This window comes from Artemia franciscana, chromosome 2 (genome assembly GCF_032884065.1).
Source record: "Artemia franciscana chromosome 2, ASM3288406v1, whole genome shotgun sequence".
Classification (NCBI taxonomy): domain Eukaryota; kingdom Metazoa; phylum Arthropoda; class Branchiopoda; order Anostraca; family Artemiidae; genus Artemia; species Artemia franciscana.
Window position 1 is genome coordinate 47,605,024 of NC_088864.1, and position 16,533 is coordinate 47,621,556.

Sequence of the window (16,533 nt, forward strand, 5' to 3'; positions counted from 1 at the left end):
TTACAAATTAGCCAAATTACTAAATTAGCCAGATTACCAGTTATAAGGGTTGCCGTTTGTATTTTTAGAAGAGGTATTTTTTTTACCATCCAAATGAAGTTTTTCTATTCCACAGCAAACACACATAATATTCCATCTTCTTCTTTAGAATTTTTGAGTTAATTTGTCACAAAAAGGAATCCGTATTTTGGCTCATAGTACACTTAAATGTATTTAACTTGCAGGAAAACAAGCTAAAGCGAAAACAAGCTACGAAATTATATCATATGATACCTTTTCATATGATGTTTTGATAAGTTAAAAGCTTTTGTCAGACCCATTTTATTAGCAGATGTTTTGCAATTTTTCATAGTCCCCTTTTCGTATTCACCGTATATTACCGTTTCCCATCTTCACCATGTCTTAAATTTTTATAACAATTTTTAGTGTTGTTAATGGAAATCTGCACAAGTGTTTTGATTTTGATTTAATGTATAGTTGTAGAGTATTCGTCTAAATTTGCATAAAAACATATAAAGTCTAGTAAAAGAGTAGTTTCTAAGGAGGGATAACTATATTTTAAGCGGGGCTTCTCAACATTTTTTGTGTCCCCTTTTCTAGAAATTTTAAGGGTCCTTTTTACTGAATGGTTGTGTTTTTGTACGTATAATAGTAACAATACATAAAAACTATTGTCATTAAGATACAAAAAACATAATAAACAAAGATATCAAAGCTGACCCTCTGAGTTATTTCTGAAGTGCTGCTGAGAATTCCCCTGACTCCTTCTAAGAATCAACTCCACAGTCTTTCAAAATTTCGACAGTTTGTAAAAAGAGAATACACTTAGATTGTACTTACAAGGTCTTGTTAGATGTTTCCCACCTCCACGTTAACTGATCTTTGATTTGCAACAAGTTATCATCACCAGGTCTTGATATCCAAGAGAAGTGGATCGATACAAGCCTTGCGCCTTGCTCTTTCTTTCCCCAGGTGCCATGACCAAATTAAAAGAGAAGCAATCTAAAAGCCCTTAGAATTCAAAATGAACTGCAGATAGCGTGGGTTTTAATGTACAAATAAAAATGCGGATTGTGCTTTTAACTTTCACTTAACCGAGTGTAAACTAAGCATTCTGTCCTTTTACTTAAATTTATTCTTAAGATGTCTGGCAATAAAAGAAGTTGAAACGAAGCAGTATTTCTATTTATCACCCATCTGTTTGTGATAAATATAAAGATTCTATTTATCACACAATCAGGATTTGTGGTGGATGCAAATCCACCGAAATCCTGAAAATGATATAGTGTCGTCAATGAATAAAGCTCGCCAATGAATCAGAGTCAAAGATTGATGTTGGGTTCAAGAAATTGGACTCGATGCTCTTTGGTGCATTCGAATTCACCGGAACCCTGAAAATGATGTAGTGTCGTTTTGTAGACTCTAATCTAAGTTGGTCAAAGCATAAAGCTGACCAATGAATCAGAGTCAAAGATTGATGTTGGGTTCAAGAAATTGGACTCGATGCTCTTTGGTGCATTCGAATTCACCGAAACCCTGAAAATGATGTAGTGTCGTTTTGTAGACTCTAATCTAAGTTGGTCAAAGCATAAAGCTGACCAATGAATCAGAGTCAAAGATTGATGTTGGGTTCAAGAAATTGGACTCGATGCTCTTTGGTGCATTCGAATCCACCGAAACCCTGAAAATGATGTAGTGTCGTTTTGTAGACTCTTATCTAATTTGGTCAAAGCATAAAGCTCACCAATGAATCAGAGTCAAAGATTAAAGTTGGGTTCAAGAAATCGGACTCGATGCTCTTTGGTGCATTCGAATCCACCGAAACCCTGAAAATGATGTAGTGTCGTTTTGTAGACTCTAATCTAATTTGGTCAAAGTATAAAGCTCGCCAATGAATCAGAGTCAAAGATTAAAGTTGGGTTCAAGAAATCGGACTCGATGCTCTTTGGTGCATTCGAATCCAGTGAAACCCTGAAAATGATGTAGTGTCGTTTTGTAGACTCTAATCAAAAAGTTTTCCTCATTATTGATATATATATATATATATATATATATATATATATATATATATATATATATATATATATATATATATATATATATATATATATATATATCTAGTTTGGTCAAAATATAAGCTCGCCAATGAATCAGAGTCAAAAACTGAAGTTGGGTTCAAGAAATTGGACTCGATACCAAATTTCTTCCCCAATAGTGGGCCAGGTTGGCCAAGATAAGACGTCTAGTTTCCGCAGAAAAAAGTTCAATGCTCTTATACGAAAACAAATTTCAACTATTTTGGGGGGGATAACCAATAAAAATTTCAGGGAGACGTCAACACTGACGGAATCACTTCACTTACCATAAGTTCAAAGAACAATTGAAGACCCAGTAAAATTTATTCATAGCAATAACTTAGGGACTCAGATACTTAAGCATGTGGGTAACAGAAGCTCTTCCCCTATGAGCTGTGGAGGGATCCTGTGTTCTGAAAAACAAAATCAAGAAGACGAATATAAATGCTTGAAGCTCCACAAACGTAGAATGAAGTGCCAAACTATTTAAAGCATTATGCTCTTCATCTCCATAAAATACCCTGATTTCCTCTAATAGTCTCGGCTCTTTATATTATTTTACACTTGGTGGGTGGAGGGAGAGTAGGAAAAAGGATTTTTTTCAATGATTTATTTCAAATGAGGTAAGTCCCTCTTCCTTTATCTCGATATGTTTTTTCATACAAAAGTAAAGTTATTAATCGTTTAAATTTCTCCCCATTTAAGAAAAGTCAAAAAAAGATAATAGAAATATAAGTAGGAACAACTTTATGTGAGAATAGTAAAAAAGAGAAAGAAAGAGAAACTTAGTCCAAGCACTTCAGTGTTGCATAAGGAGATGTCTTTAAATGAGAAAGAAAAATATACAGAACCGAAAAAAAATATTAAAGAAAATACGCAAGAATACAACAAACTCTAAATAAAGTTAATTTAAAAAAAAAAGGATTTTCTCATTTACTACCTACTGTGGAAAAATTTTAACTCCACTCCTGAAAATATAATTAGATGGTAAAAAATTATTCTTAAAAGAAAGTGAACAATTGGTGGAAATAAATTGCAATTTTTGTTATTTTTTATTCCTAGACTCTTTCTTACTGACGTCAACAGTTGCTTCCGAAAGAAGGGTCTATGTCGGAGTAATAATTGGCTTCATTTTAAAAAGTCAGAGTAGAGAAAATCCTTGACAATTAACTCTTTTTTTGTCTTGTATTGTTTTGTTTTTTCTTAGCTTAAAGTGCATATTAGCAAATTGTGACTGCTAGCGAATGTAAAAGGAAAAATACGACTTAAAAATACTTCAAAAGAAGCGAATATCCTACTAATAAAAAAAATTGCAAGACCGATCCTGCTAGAATAAAGCGTTCAGACTCAATGAAAAATGGCTAAAAGGGTATCTACAGTATCAAAAGCGCCTATAACAAAACAGCAATAATAAAAGTATTAGAAAGCTATAAAAACATTACGAAATAACTGACAGTTAGTGACTAAATCTCACATAGACTATCACAGAAGATAACTCCAATATACTTTGTACAAAAAACCTTATTGCACAAAGGCTGTACTCCTTAGGTAAACAATGCGCTTGCTATATCTCCGACATCCTAGGGTCAACATTGCACATGCCTCGTATTCCACCCCCTTTAGTCATCAGTGTGAACATTCCATCTCCTATTCGGTCGGGCCGAGTTTAAAGCTCGCACTTTGTCTCCTATCACTTTCGGCCAATATCGAGGTAAGTCATGCTATTCATTATTTAGTTGACAGGATTATTAATGTCTTACAAGGTAGAAGGGTCAATGCGGGGAAGGTTGATTACAAGGGAGGTCAATGGTTGCAATGGTAGATTATTCTAATAGTGCTGCCAATCAAGAAAATCATGGAGCCTCACAAAAATTGTATTTGCAACCACTATTGTTTCTTGTGTATGTTGATACTGTCAGATTTAATGTGCCTGATAAAGCAAATAATACTGTGCTGAATTTGAATAAGCTTACAATTCTCAGTTTTCTTGGTGTTAGCAAAATTATTTGCTGTGATTTTTCAACCGCAACACTAAAGGCCATCGATGTATTCCAGACGAAGAGCCTGAGATCAAAGGTGGTTTGATTTCATGAGTAATGAGAAGCTGCTGCAGCTCACCAAGCAGTCTCAGTTTTCTATCCAAGCAGCTGAGCAAACCTTATGATGGTTCAAATACCTACTTTGAATACCCCTGCAATTGCCCGCAAAGATGATCTTTGACATTGACCCTACGGAAGCCGGTTGGAAGCGACCCCGTGGCCGACCAAAGAACCAATGGTCCGACAGCCTGTCCAAGTTTCTGGCGATGGTAAACATCAGACCGAGTGAAGTACAAACGCTCGCACTGGACCTAAGTGGATGGAGGAGGCAGACGTCATTCTCTACACTGAGCAGCACTCGACAGGAGACTATCATGTTTCCGCTCCGTAAAGCATTACAGAACCGACGAGGATGTTGAAAATCTGCAGTTTAGTTGAACGACTGATGTTCGGTTTTCGTCAAAGATGACGGTTCAGCCTGACCATGGCAGAAGACGCTTTGGATGTCCTTGTTTGCATCTCAGGGAGAAGCAATCTATTTGAGGAAATTGTACAGCCCAGGTAGGTGAAACTTTGGACAACTTCAATGTTAGTTGTTCTGTCTAGGCTAACTGGAGAAAAACAGCAGAAGAAGGCGGGTCTATAGCCGTAATTTTCTTTTTATCCCATTTTACCTGCAGTGCCACGCTTGCGGCCTCTTCTCGTAAGATCCGAAGCGCTCCCAGCAACTGATCTATGGAGTCCACTAGATGGCAAGGTCATCAGCCAAATCAGCATCTAAGATGACGCCATCTCAAAACTGGAGACCAAAACTGAGACATGAAGTTCCCTTTGTCATAATGTGGTCTATGATGGCATTGAAGATCCCTGGGGCCACTGCAGCTCCTTGATGTATTCCTATTGTGATTTGGAAGAACAAGCTCTGCTGGCCAATGACTAGAACACAGATCTCTGTACCATAGTGTAGAGCTTTGAAGAGCTGCAGTATTTCTCTGGGAGGCCAGTTAATTCTAGAATCTGCCAAAGAGCTTCTTGGTTCACTGAGTCGAACACAGCACTGAGGGGTTTTATAGAGGGGTTGCTTATAAACGGTTTTTATTAAAGTTTCCGTAAAATCACCAGGTACTTTCTCTTTTTAAGCTACCACCACCACGGATGGTGATTGGGAAGTGCAATGAATGGTAAGAAAAAGTGTGCCTGATTTTGCAGATTTCGAGAAAGCCCTCGACTCTATCAACCGATATTCGCTATGAATGTTCCTGAGATACTAAGGAGTCCCTGAAAAAATAGTAGCCTTAATTGTTGCATTATGTGAAAACACGGAATACTGTGTTCGGACCCAAGAAGGAATACTGGATATTTTTGTATCTTGTCTGGCGTAAAACGGGACTGTGTTCTTTCTCCGTTCCACTTCGTCCTCGCCGTCGACTACATACTCCTTGATTATACAGCATTTGGCATCCAAATTGGAGAAGCCAAGCAGCTAGCCAATTTTGATTTTGCTGACGATATTGCATTGTTGGAGAGGAACAAGACCAAACTCCTGGATCTTTCTCTGTACTATCCGTGAAAATGCTGGCCGACTTGTCCTCAAGATTAAATAAAAAAAACGAGTTTTTTAACTGAAAGTATGGAGCGACATTAAAACTTAAAACGCACAGAAATTACTTCGTATATGAAAGAGGCTGCTTCCTCATCAACGCCCCGCTCTTTACGCTAAAGTTTGACTCTTTCTCTCAATTCTTCTTTTTAAAACAGTAAAAAACTTTAGCGTAAAGAGCGGGGCGTTGATGAGGAAGCGGCCTCTTTCATATACGAAGTAATTTCTGTGCGTTTTAAGTTTTAATGTCGCTCCTTACTTTCAGTTAAAAAAAACTCGTTTTTTTTATTTAATTTCTGAACGTTTTTGAATCAATGCATGTTTTGATTTTGGCTCTCCGCAGAGGAATAATCAAAACGAAATTTTGCATATTTTTTTGGGGGGGGCTAAATGGCTTTCTCATAATTTTGATCGAATAATTTTGAAAAAAAAAGAGCGGGGGCGAAGCCTAGTTGCCCTCTGATTTTTTGGTTAATTAAAAAGGCAACTAGAACTTTTAATTTTTTACGAATCTTTTTATTGGTAAAAGATTTACGTAACTTATAAATTAGCTTACGTAAAGAACTTTTGTATTCTCATGTTTTTATTACATATATGAGGGGATTCGCCCCATCGTCAGTACCTCGCTCTTTACACTAAAGCTTAAATTTTATCCCAATTCATTAAGAATGACCCCTGAATCACAAAAGCCGTAGAATAAATAGTTGAAATTACTAAAAATACTTTAGCGTAAAGAGCTAGGTATCATAAGGAAGTGAGCCCCTTATATGGGTAATAATTTCTGTTTGTTTTAAGTTTTATTGCTGTTCCTTACTTCCAGCTGAAAAAGCTTTTTCACATTTATCTTTTAATTTTTTTTTTAAATAATGCTAGTAAATCCTGCTCTCCCTTCATGGAAGTTTTCTTCTCCCATGACAAATTCTCGATGGAAAGTTCCCCCAGCATATCCCCCTCTTCTCAACCCCTCCCCCAACCAAAAAAATCCTCCTGAAAACGCCTGTATACTTCCCAATAACCATTACTATATGTAAGCACAGGTCAAAGTTTGTAACTTGTTGCCCCTCGCACGGGGACTGTGGGGGAGTAAGTCGTCCCCAAAGACATAGTTATAAGGTTTTTCGACTACGCTGAATAAAATGGCTATCTCAGAATTTTGATCCGTTGACTTTGGGAAAATAATTAGCGTGGGAGGGGGCCAAGGTGCCCTCCAATTTTTTTGGTCACTTAAAAAGGGCACTATAACTTTTCATTTCCGTTACAATGAGCCCTCTTGCAACATTCTAGGACAACTGGGTCGATACGATCACCCCTGGGGAAAAAAAAAACAAAAAACAAAAAAACAAATAAACACGCATCCGTGATCTGCCTTCTGGCAAAAAATGCAAAATTCCACATTTTTGTAGATAGGAGCTCGAAACTTCTTCAACAGGGTTCTCTGATACGCTGAATCTGATGGTGTGATTTTCGTTAAGATTCTATGACTTTTAGGAGGTGTTTCCCCCTATTTTCTAAAATAACACAAATTTTCTCAGGCTCGTAAATTTTGATGGGTAAGACTAAACTTGATGAAACTTATATATTTAAAACCAGCATAAAAATGCGATTCTTTTGATATAGCTATTGGTATCAAAATTCCATTTTTTAGAGTTTTGGTTACTATTGAGCCGGGTCGCTCCTTACTACAGTTCGTTACCACGAACTGTTTGATTAACATAAAGAAGACAAAGAGTATGGTAATAACTAATTCCCCGCTGGACATAAAGTGTAGAAATTCAACTATTAGTCAGTCTTAAAGCTCAGGTGCCTTTTTTAGCACAGTAGAAAGTTCAGGGTCAAGCGAGCGGGAAGTGCAGCTGAGGATAGGGCAAGCCAGTGGAGCTTTTAACCGACTAAAACCAATATGGTGATCGAAAGAGTATTCAGCAAAATTAAAAATTAGGCCATTTAATAAAATTGTCCTCTCTGCACTTATCTACAGCAGCAAGTGCTGGAATTTAATTCAGCAACAAGAAAGATGGATTCTTGCCTTTGAAAACAACTACTTTTCGATGGTTCTGAATATCGACTGGAGAAATCATCTCACTAACCAGATAGTCAGCTCTATTTTAGGCCAGTCCATAGCTACAGACATCATTCGGCAACAAAATCGGTAATACCTTGCGCACGTGATCCGTTTGAAGGATTATAGGATCCCAAGACAGATCTTGGAATCGGAACGTCAGGGAACCCGCAGGAGAGTTTGAGCAAAGAAAACCTTGTGCCCCACGTAGAAACGAGACTTGTAAAACATTTACACGACAATATAACTCTAATAGGAAGACTTTTGGGTGGCGGCGCACATGCGGGAGGACTGGAGGCTCTTCGTGAATGCCCTGTGTGCATCTTGTGGCACAGAAGGATCTAATGTCTACGGTAAGGTCATAACCATCATATTTAAAAAGTCATTTACCACCCAAATAGGACACGGGGCCTTATTATTTTTTTTTAATCCTTTAAGTAAAGTCTCTAGTTCTTCCTCGCAAAATAAATCTTCCTTAACTTCTGAACTGTTACAAACTTTTTTATTTAATTCTATAATTTTCTATAGATTTATATTCGTTTAGCACATTCTCAAGATGTTCTGCCTATTTTTCTTCAACTTTTTCTCTATTACTACTTGAGGCCCTATTCCTCTCTTTAACTGAGACAAGCCTAGATTGCTATTCCCTTTAAATTTTGAACATGCCAACAGAATATCTTACTATTAAGCCATTTGGTAGTATCTTCCAGATCTTCAGCAACTTATTTTCTGATGATCCACTTCTTCTTGAGACAATATTTCGATATATACTTTCGGGTCGCTTTGAAAAGTTAAGCCATATTAGAAATTTCATCATCACGCCGGGATCTATTCCGCCACATATTTGCCGTCTAAAACTTGGCAAAGTATCAGGTTTATATGGCCTGGAGCCCGAATACTTGTTCTACGAGATATCAAAATTGATCGGACATCTTACTATCGTATTTTATGCCTGCATCACCCAGCAGTATTTACCTGATGCGCTATGAGAATGTATCTTAAATAGGTAACGTGCATTCCTAAGAAAAATAAAGACCCGAAATATAGACACGATTGGAAAGCTTCTTGAGATGCTCGTCTACAGCGAACTTGCACGAAATGCGATCTAGGCTATAACCAATTAGGTTTTCATGAAGGATTTCGTGTGCAAAACGCCCACGTAACTATTTCATCGTTTTTTGAAAGGCATAAAAAGTCAAAAGATAATATTTACGTTTTTGCCGTTAGCATTTCAAAGGCTTTTGACTGCGTTTTTCGCTCCAAAGAAATTATATTTCTCTGTTGAAGCAGAGTTAATCCATTTGTGTTTACCTGCCTATAGAAGTGGTATCTGAAGGTGTTAATCCGGATACGTTTGTAAAGTACTGTTAATAACCATATTTCTGTGTGTCGAGGTGTTAAAAAAAATTTTGTTCTAAATCCTGCAATATTTAACATTCATATTGTTATGACAGAATGAAAGCATAAGAATTGAAAAACGAATAAACTAAATGTAGAAAAAGTTGTTCAAACTCTTCGAAACGAAAGTAAGGAGCAGTAATAAAGACAAAACAAGCAGAAACAGTCACATAATAATTCAAACTTAAGACGAACAGAAATTAAAATTATAAATTCGCCATATAAGCACGTCACTAGTTTTTGCAAAACTTCGTCATTGCGTTGTATTATTATTTATAATTGCTGTGTACCCATGTGTAAGAAGACAGTTTTCCCACCCTCAAAGGTATCGTTCTATTTATGATTGAAAATCTCTCTCTGTCTTTCGTGTCCATTGAGAGGAGGGGTATGTCCTCTTAATTATATTATCAACTAAATGATGTATATCAAGGCTTTTGAGGGAATTTTCTGACCCAAAGTGACTATCACTTTGATTATGAATGATGTACAAAATATAGAGGTCTGTATTTGGGGGGGGGGTCTCCATACTCACCCCCTCTAGATTTCGGAAGATACTTTCCCCACTCCTCATTTGGATTAATTAACATAACTGACAAAATGCTGCAATTTTGAACTTTTATAATGGTGTGTTAGTCTCGCAAGTTTTATGGTATTTAGCTGTCTATCTGTTAATGTTTTTAAGACGAGTTTCATGACTTTTTGTAGAATTGGTACTCCCATTATTTCAAAAGATTAAATTTGTCTGAATGGTGTATTCTTAAATCAAGCTTAAATATTTAGGTTTTTATCTTGATTGCAATTTGAGTTGGAAACTACACTGTGATGCAGTAGCAGCAAAAGTGGCAAGAGGATTGGGTCTTATAAGAAGGATAAGGAATGAGCTCGCATCAAGAATTCTAATGATCCTCTATCATTCTCTTATCAATCCGTGTCTGTCTTATGGTTGTTTGCTGTGGAGTAGTTCTTTTGTGTCAAGTTTTAAACAAGTTCAAATTTTACAAAATAAAGTTGTTCGTGTCTTAGGAGATTATGTGATGTTTAAAAATAGTACTTTGAGTTGCTTCGCTAAAATGAAAATTCTAAATTTTTATAGGCAAAGAGATTATCAACTAGCTAGTTTTGTTTGGTAATTTTTGAATCGTTATTCACCGAAGTATTTTTAGGAAACGTTTAAGTCTAACTCGTTTTATCATTGTTATGAAACTAGGCATTCTTCAGAGATAGTGTCTGAGGATCGGAGTTCTCAAGGAGAATCTAAATTTCCACGTTTTGCACAACCACAGCTATGGAATTCTCTCCCGGTAGGTATAAAAATGGCAGATAATGTTAGCCAGTTCAAGAGTGGGCTGAAACGTTACCTTCTGGGAAGTTGATAATGATTTAAGTTTGTTATGATTATTGATTTACAGATGAAATGTGAATATATATTAGAAGATTATAAGGATGGAAACAACAATCATATACAATCCATTGGGTTTCCCCGATGATTGTTGAAAGATTATGTAACATTATTTTTGTTAATAAATTATTTCGCTATCTTTCTTTCTCTCTCTCGGTCAAAAAGGGGTAGGAAACAGAATTTTTCCACTGGCAACTAAAAGGGATACAATAGGGAGCGTATGTACTGTTTACTCAAGGGGGTCAGAGACGGAGGATGTGCATTGTTTACCTAAGAAAGTTTGGAATAATGTGTTTTGTACAAAGGAGGTTGGAGTTATGTTTGGGTTTAGCATTTGAGGCTATTAAGAGAGGACATTAACTGATACATACCTCGCCAATAATTGAGAATCATCTCATGTTAAAAAGATGAATGACTTTTATTGTCACTTTGTGTTTTGTTATTGTTACTGTTACTATAGGCTCTGGTGATGCTGCGGATTCTTTTGTCGCCATTCGATTCTTAAAATTGGTGCATCTTTGCAGTAAGACCAGTCTCAGATTTTCTTTTTATATTTATTTCTTCCAAAGTGTTTTTACATCCCATTTTTTCTTTTAAATTTTGTAGTAATATCATGCTGCCCTTTCAATATACTCATTTAAGCGGCACCAAAATAAATGAAACAGTAAAAGCCTAAACAAAGAGACAATCACCAAAACCTTTCTCTACACTGACTTTTAGAATAAAGCATATTATTAGCTAAAACCTTGAGCAATAACTGTTGACGTCAGTTAGAAACAGCGTAGGAATAAAAATGAAGAAATATTGTGGACAAGTTTTGTCCAATTATTGAGTTTCTTTCAAGAGGAAAATATAAGCTACTAAGTATATTGTCAGGGGTGAAGCTAAAAGCTTTTTACAGTTGGTGGTAAATGTAAAAATTCTTTTTTTTCAAAATTGGTATTGCGTTTCGCCAATATCAAGCTCTTTCAGTCAATATACTGTTTATCAGCTCATTGTGAAAGAGATTTCCTTATCTGAAACCAAACATTTTGGCTAAATTTGTATTTTTTTGTTGCTTCTTTTGCAGAAAGTTTTACCTACTTTTACACTTTTTTCTACTAGTTTTTTCGTGTGGACAAAAAAAATACTTCCTTCAGTTTGGAGTATTTACTGTACAATAGGACAACTGTACAATAGGGAGTATTTATTCAATAGGAGGTACAATAGGGAGCGTATGTACTGTTTACTTAAGAGGGTCAGAGACGGAGGATGCGTATTGTTTACCTAAGAATGTTGGAAATTAGATGTTTTGTTCTAGTTTAGTATTTGAGACTAATAATAGAAGACATTAACTGGCACACACCTCGCCAACAATTGGGAATCATCTCATCTTAAAATAATGAATGGCTTTTATTGTTACTTTGTGTTTGTTAATGTTACTGTTATTATAGGCTCTGCTGATACTGCGGATTATTTTCTCGCAATTCGATTCTTAAAATTGGTACACATTCGCAGTAGGATCGGTCTCAGATTTTCTTTTCATATTTATTTCTTCCAAAGTATTTTTTCATTGCATTTTCTCTTTTAAATTCTGTAGTAATCTCAGGCTGCCCTTTCCTTTTAAGCGGCACCAAAATAAATGAAGCATTAAAAGGCCAAACAAAGAGACAATTATCAAAGCTTTTCTCTACACTGACTCTTAGAATAATGCTTATTATTACTAAGACCTTCAGGGCCAAAAGGAAGGGGGCTGGGAGGCAAGATTACCAATCATAACGTTTGGAAAGAGCATTTTATTTTTATGGAGAGTCTAATAGTAAAATTCCTGTTCTGACTTCCATCTTATAATATACCATTACCCCACTTCCTAATCTTGTGCATTAAGATAATTCTATTTTTGTGTGTTATGCTGAAACAGGAGGGTATGGTCTGAGGAGGAGGGGGAAGTAGCAGAAAATAAAAGCCAAAATCATAAAGGGAAAATATGATAAAGGTCAATGGTAAAGGTCAAAGGTCATATTCAGAATACTGAGAAATCGTTATATGACATGCATTCAGACATGGCTTTATATGGTAAAACCAATACCCTTACCAAGAGCTGTTCAAAGGGGGGACAAGCAGCACTGGGTGCCGTGGCTGCGGGGGTGCCGTGGCTGCCGGGGTGCTGTGGCTGGAGGGTTGCCCACTTTGATCAAATTTTTTATTTTGGTTCGTCTCTTTCTGCTTATATTTGAGTCAGTAAGGGGGTTCCTGAAATTATTTGCTCCCCAGTAACCACCTACCCTAGAAATGGCTCTGACCATACGTCAGGATATTCAGCTGAGTTTTTATTGAAAAGGCGGCATTCTATTGTTTCCAAACAAGCACATTCTCTTTATTTGATAAAGTGCAATTATGTCCCCCTGTTACAAACTAGCAAAGCGGTAATGTACCTGACGCCAGTCAAGGATGAAATTAAGGTAGTTTTTATATTTCTCAATAATATGAAATAAAAAAAGCAACAACCCCTAAATACCTGGATACAGCCAAATTAAACTCATATAAAAAGCAGCCTTTTCAAAAGCTTAAAATTTTAACAGTTTCTTTATTTAGGCTTGGGGGGGGGTCCTAACTCTAGGCAAAAACAACTTCCTCTTTACCCAGATGTGCCAATTATTTTTCCTCAAAAAAGAATAATTCTCCTCTAATACCTGGATACAGCAAATAATTTTTTAACAAGGAACATCTCCCTCCCCATGAACTCTGTGTGGATCCGTGGATGTGGTCAATATTTTACTAAGAAAAGTAAAAAATCACATGTTTTGCAGCCTATGTTTACAAAATGTAGATGGCGCATAATAGGAATCTTTCAATGCAGGGACAAAATAGAGAAAGAATATAGCAGGAAAAAATGTTTATTGGATTAGCACAATTTCGGAGCTTTCAAATTTTTAGGCACCACCCAATGAACTGGTAAATGATAAAAGAACTATTGCTGCAACTATTTTCAGATTTAGGAAAAGTCATGCAAAAACCTGGTCAGCATTAAATAAGCTGGGGAGAGCTAAATCCCCATAATATAATACTTGTAATGATTACGATAAAGTTATATATATTCTCATGAGATACAGGAAGTACAACAAACGAGGTAATGTGTTTAGAAAATCAATTATTTATTACTTCGATGCTTCTACAATGAGAGCAATTCTAGGGCAAGCAGAGTCTTTTGAGTGAGCATGCATAATATTGTACGAATTTTTTGCTATTTTATATGAGTTATCTGACTTGTTTTATTGTATTTATTTTATCTGTATTGTATACTATGTTTTTATTTATGTTTTGTGTCCACAGCTGGGTAGTATTTCGATATACAGACGAACACAAATAATTTAGGCCAATGATTTGAGCAATATAAGTAATTGAAATGCCAACTCTTATTTGTGTGATTTGGAATCGATGTGGCTTAATTCAAAACCCAAGTAATGTTAGAGGATTGCACGTATATCAGCTCAAACGCCAACCTAAAAACGACAACAATTATTTGCATTATTCCTATGAAAACCAAAATATACTTGACATAATCTGGATTTTAGTGAAGAATTGGATCAACTGTGAATGTACAATTAACATAAATTTCTGATCAAGACAAAATTTTCCAAGAGGATTATAATACTTAAAAAAGGGCATCTTTAAGCCAGTGTTATTTAGTACAATCTAGAGCGTCATATCTCCTCTCTATCCTTCTATGTGAAAGAGTGTAAGATACTTACGCTTTTTTTGTTGTATTCTTTTCTTCAAATTGCTACTTTTGCATGTATTTTTTCATATTTTACAAAAGGGGGTGTATATCTAATAAATAAAAAGTGTGGTTTTGGGAATAACATTCTTGTTACTATTCAATTGGGTGGTCACTTGGTGCCACAAGGAGTGCTATTGGGTATAACATTTTACCCTAACCTCTTTCTAATCACCATAAGCAGCCTTACCTCAATTTTTTTTTATATATAGATTGAAATATGCTGACATGGCATTTCTAAAAATTTCTAAAAGCAAAAAATATTACATGCCTGGATACAGCCAAAATATACGTATTTTTAGCCCAAAATGGGCCCAGATTCAAATTGGCTGAGATTTTCTTGTAAACTACAAATGAGACTTTCAAGTGACCTCCACAGGTACAAATTTCTAACATTTCATTTTTCTTTGCATGTACGCCCTTTATTGGTAGTCCTGGTAACAAATAGCTATTAGTAGCAGGTTTTTTTAGGTATACTAGTTTGGAAGATTAATGATTACAGAAGATTTCTTGCTGAAGCAAATTAAATGAAGAAATAGACCATATAAGTCCTGTCTTCTACTGCAGAGAACTCTGATGTAAAATTTACACTTTTGTTTCTCTCTGTGGCTTTGAACATGTTTAAGAAAATCAGCTACCCGAGCTTAAGCAGTAGGTTCTATCGTTTTTATTTCTCATGAAACGCTGATGGATGCATTATATTAACAATGATGCTTTATTTCTCTATATGAAAGTAAATCTATGTTGACTTGTACCCGTTTAGTGGAATATAAGTTCTGGACTTGGAATTCTGGAATGAGCTACTACTGCTACCACTACTAACAACTCACAACAGCACCATGTCACCTGAGGCCAACACAGCTAAGTCCTTCATCCCAATCAATTCAAAACTCCCTCTTTACACCCTCCCAGGAATTTCCCGCTTCCCTAGAATATTTCCATAGGGTATCCTATTATCTAAACCGAGGACGACTTGTTTTCGGTTTAGCCCTAGACAGTTGGCCGAAAAGTACAAGCTTTGTCGAGCTGTCATCCTTCATCCACAAAACGTTTCCTAGCAATCTCGGGCCCTAGCCTCTGGAATGAGGAGAAAAATTAAACTTCTCAGAGTACTTTTGGCTGTGTATGTATAGGGACATAAGAATTCTGTGAAAGTACAAATCAGAAAGGACAAAAAATGAAGCTATAAAAGAAGGTTTGCATTCTGGATCAGAATTTATCAGCTTTTTGTGGTAAGCTTTATGTGTTGTGGTCCTTCACATGCTGATTTCAAATGTTTTGATCAGGCCAATGAAACCAGAGGTTGATCAGAAAACAGGAAGTTAGTCTAATTAGTAATAGTCTATGCTGTTGTCTAATTCCAAAAGTTGTTTCTGACTTCCCTTGTAGAGTAAATGAAAAGCTGTTACTTCTTTAGCATTTAAGTCAAATCAACCGGTTCGATATACCAGTTTTGGATTTTCGCATTGTTCAGTTTGACTCTTTTTTCAAGAACAACGCAGCTGTTTGTAACCTGGGACAGTGTAAGCTCTAATGCATCTGTACATGAAGGAAACTTTTTTAGATTTTTAGACTAACCTTTTCTAACTAGTTTTGCAGTCTATTCAAGACCTTCTAAAAATTACACACCAAATAAGAAAGAAGAATATTCTAAATTTTTCTCTACTTTTTAGTATTTGAAGTGCTATTGGGCCTTTTTGGTTTGTATTTCTCACACGTCCTCTATCTCCATGCAGGGATTCCTTTAATCTAATATGCAAAGCAAAATGAAACATCGAAAAAAGAAATGAAACAAAGGCCTTAATACCTCAAACCATTATGTGTTGCAAAGCGTGGATTATTACGAAATCAATTAATTTCTAGTATTATCCCGGGTTGATTGCTTTTAATACTTCATCTCCTCAAACACAGATGGCGCAATAGATGGTATACTTCTCACGCTCTCAAATCGTTTTCTAAGAAGATAAGAAAAATGCTTTCGTATAAACTCCTAAATTTCTGATAATATTGCTGGGATTTCTTCATTTTTGACCTAAATGTATTTATAAAAAAACAGTGTTTTATTTATAAGTAAAACTAATAGCCTTGAATCCCGACCCTGAACAGGCCGAACAGTAAGATACTTTAGTTTATCATCTGCAACTGAGAGAAAATACAGTGTAATTTAGCCTTGCTATACAGCATGGTATTATGAACTTTGCATAAA

At 35.9% G+C, this 16,533-nt stretch overlaps 1 protein-coding gene across 2 annotated transcripts in view; it reads right to left on the reverse strand.

The window, feature by feature from the left end:
- Window positions 1-16,220, reverse strand: part of LOC136042857 (uncharacterized) — a 138,198-nt gene extending 121,978 nt beyond the window's left edge. The window contains exon 1 of one of the 2 annotated variants that reach the window (XM_065727792.1): window positions 16,135-16,220. The gene's annotated coding sequence lies outside the window, so the exon portion shown is untranslated. Of the gene's footprint in view, window positions 1-840; window positions 968-16,134 lie in introns of those variants that run through there. The other variant, XM_065727787.1, reaches the window with a different exon arrangement.
- Window positions 16,221-16,533: the final 313 nt, after the last annotated feature.